Here is a 3,668-nt window from a genome sequence, read left to right on the forward strand (position 1 = left end):
ACGTCTCTATGAACATTGAAGCTTTTGTCTTTTGGGGCCACATAAACTTACACCTTGTTTATTTGGCCCGTGTTAGCCTTTGAGTTTGACATGCTTGGCCCGAGGCTCTTTTTGTCAGGTGTTTGGCTTGAGAGTGGACAGGGAGCGTCACACCCTGAAGAGAGTGCAGAATAGGCCTCCCCCCACCCTCTCCCACCCACACTATTTTCTGCTACATTGCACAAGGCCTGGTTATGCCAGCCACACAGGACTTCCCACCAGTGTGAGAACTAGTGCCCTTTGCCATCATATACTAATGGGAGTAAGTAGTTTTGGAAGTTTGGGGCAGGAAAAGTCATAGAATGTCATCCCTGGTGTGGGACCTCTGGCTCAAAGCTATCTCCCACTCCCTCACTTTAAGAATATGAAAACCGTGGTTAGTTAAGCAACACAAAAGCAATCTTCCAAGAGCGCAGAAAATCAGTGGGGATTCCTGGATTGGAATCCAGATTTCTTTCCTCCTGCAGAAGCGCTTGTTCCTGAAGCCCCATGGCCTTCTTTTGGACCAAACCGACCTGGAGGCCATATAGAGAGTCAGGATGGCTGCTCGGAATGTCTCCTCCCCTCCGCTTTGTGCAGAGCCACAGGAACCCGCCTGCAGGCCTAGTGGTGTGTTCAGTGCCCACTGGAATTCACTGTTCACAAGCTTTACTGTGGGAAATGCAGAAGCAAAGCCAGGCCATCTGTGCTGCTATGGGATGACGACAAGAACTTGGGGGGGAGACCATTTGTTCTCTTTTCGACCCCTAGGACCCGAGGGCTTGCTGGGTTGTCTGTCCCACACTCCGCCTGTCTGTGGGATTCCACTGTGGTGTATCTGATTTTAGACCCTGGATTCTGGGCTCCTGGCAGGAAGCCCTGACTAGATCTGGATTTCCCTGTAGCACCAAGTGCTGTAATGACTTCCGATGGCCCACCTGGAGTCACCTGACACTTCTGCTCACAAGGCAAAGAAACGACCCACCTTTGAGGGGAGGCATCTGCCACCCCCGAGGACGCACACCAAGGGAAAGACGCAGCCCTGAGCGCGCCCGCACCTGTGGGAGCTGTGCCCAGCGTCCTGGGGCGGCTTTCTGAAGCAGGCACCACGCCCTCTCCAGCCTGGCTCGTCAACTTCACCTGGGGGTTCTTCTGCGCCCCAGGAATGCAACAGGTGGGCAGTGGCCGCATTGCACAAGGAAAACCCATGTCCTTTAGCAACATAGGTACAAACTGCAACGGGAAAGGGAAAAGGCATGCGATTAAGCAAATGCTCCCTCTGATGGTGTGATTCTGAGCAACTATAGGAACAAGTTGACTCTAAACAGCCCCCCTCCCCGCCCCCATGCCCAGCAGCTATGTGTATGAGATAAGATAATCTAATTTCTGTGGCTTCAGGGAAAAAAATGAGGGTGAGGATGGGGCTGGGTGGGAAGAGAACACAGGAAAAATGGGGAGAAATGGGTGTTTTCCCAGGCCTAGGCTGAGTCGAGCTCCGTGGGAGTTTTCCTCTGCTATATAAGTACAGGAAATTTCCCTGCTCAGAGCCTTAGCTAATAGCTTACTCAGTCCACCAATATGTAAACAGAAAAAAAATCAACAAGGTCTCCAAGTTCTCTTCTCTGACCCTAATAACCTCTTATCTACAGTCGTATTTTTTGTGCTTCTCATAAGCCTAAAGTTCAAATCTGCTCAGACATGTACACTTTCATGCTGTCATCTTTGGAGCCCTTTATCTCTTCATGAGCCTGCCCGTATAAAATTCAAATGTGTGCAGAACCCTTGAAAGTAGAGTTCGACGAGATCCTTGTTCTGTGTTCATATTTCTGTCACATCCGAATCCCAATATACAAACGCAACTATGAGACTTCAGGGAGAAGTATTGAAATAGTTAAAAAAACACACCTAAAGTTACTTAATATTAATGTTAGAACTTGTAGAGAACACAAAAGAGAGAAGTTACAAAATGGAAAGTCACCCGTGATTCCATCAAGGTTTTATCTATAACTATCAATCTCTCCCGGTGACACAATTCCAAGAGAGATTGATAGTTATAGATAAAGATCTGTGGAGATATCTCTATATCTTTATCTCTGCATATATGATGGAATCATCTAAAGTAGTCTTTTAAAAGTCATTTTTACATACTTTATTACAACCTTTTTCTTTTATTACATTTTCTCTACCACATCTTAGTGTGTTAATGTTATTTCATCTTATAGAAATAACATGCCTTATTTAAGGGATATCCCCTATTTTTATAAAATTTAGGTCATTTCAAATAATTCACTATTATTTTTTAAAAATTTTATATTTATTGTTGAAAGTATCACCAGTGTTCCCCCTTTCCCACCATTGGATACTTCACTGTTATTGCTAGTGCCACGATGCCATGGTGACAGTTATTGTAGCTGCATATTTGTTCATGATCATGATTATTTCCTTAAGATAAATTCCTTGAAGTAGTGTTGCTAGATCAAATGTATGCAAAAATTCTAAACACACATACATAGTGCCTAAGTATCTACATGTTGCAAAGATTCCTTTTCTCACCACTAATCTGTGAGAAGGCCGATTCCCTTCTATAGTTGATGAGAACTGATAAATTATTTATTTTTTGCTAATATCCTGGGTTATAAATATTATATTATTGTTTTAATGAGCACTTACTTGGTAAATATTGACGATAACATTTTTATGTTTACTGTTAATTTGATGTTTGTGGATTTTAAATGGCCTTTTCATGTTTTTCCATTTCTTAAACCACTTTGTAAATAGTCAACTTATTGAGTCATCTTTTTAGCTGAATCATTTTTTAGTTTTTCTGGGAAGACAATTATCTAATCTTCAAATTATGGTAATTTTTTCTTCTCCTTTCCAATATTTATGCCCTTTCCCCTTAGTACATTAAGACCATTTCTTTGTCCTTTGCTTTAAATCCTAGGATTTTGTTGAGCTGGTTTTAATTCCCTGATGAGTTTTCTTCTGCATGTAATATGCTGCTCATTACCTCTATCATGTTTTAAAATTTAATGTTTATATTTTTTATCGTTAGCTATTTTTTTCCAGGTTTCAGATTTTTCCCCGTTTTTTTCCTATAGTTTTAAACATGCAATGTGCTCTTCAATCTCACGGAGAAGACAAACTAGAGATTTTCTGAATTTTCTCTTATTTTCTGGAATAACTCATGCTTTTCACTTATCAGTTCCCTTTTTTTGAATTGTTAGGTATTTTCTTTATACTTAGTGATTTTTCTTTGTTCATTCTTCTGGTGGGAATTTTATGCTTGTCCAAAATGAAAAGTGAAGACAATCTTTATCAAACAGAGAGAGAGAGAGTGGCCCTAGCTGGTTTGGCTCAGTGGATAGAGCGTTGGCCTGGGAACTGAAGGGTCCCAGCTTCAATTCCAGTCAAGGGCACATGCTCAGGGTGCGGGCTTGATCCCCAGTAGGGGGCGTGCAGGAGGCAACCAATCAATGATTCTCATCATTGATGTTTCTATCTTTCTCTCCCTCTCCCTTCTTCTCTGAAATCAATAAAAATATATTTTGGGGAAAAAACAACAACAAAACCCCAAAGAATCATGATGCCATATGAATGTAATTCCTTGCCCTCTAAATAGTTTTTTGCTTTGAAACATTGAAAAGAGA

The sequence above is a fragment of the Myotis davidii genome, unplaced genomic scaffold, assembly GCF_000327345.1.
Source record: "Myotis davidii unplaced genomic scaffold, ASM32734v1 scaffold37, whole genome shotgun sequence".
Taxonomy (NCBI): Eukaryota; Metazoa; Chordata; class Mammalia; order Chiroptera; family Vespertilionidae; genus Myotis; species Myotis davidii.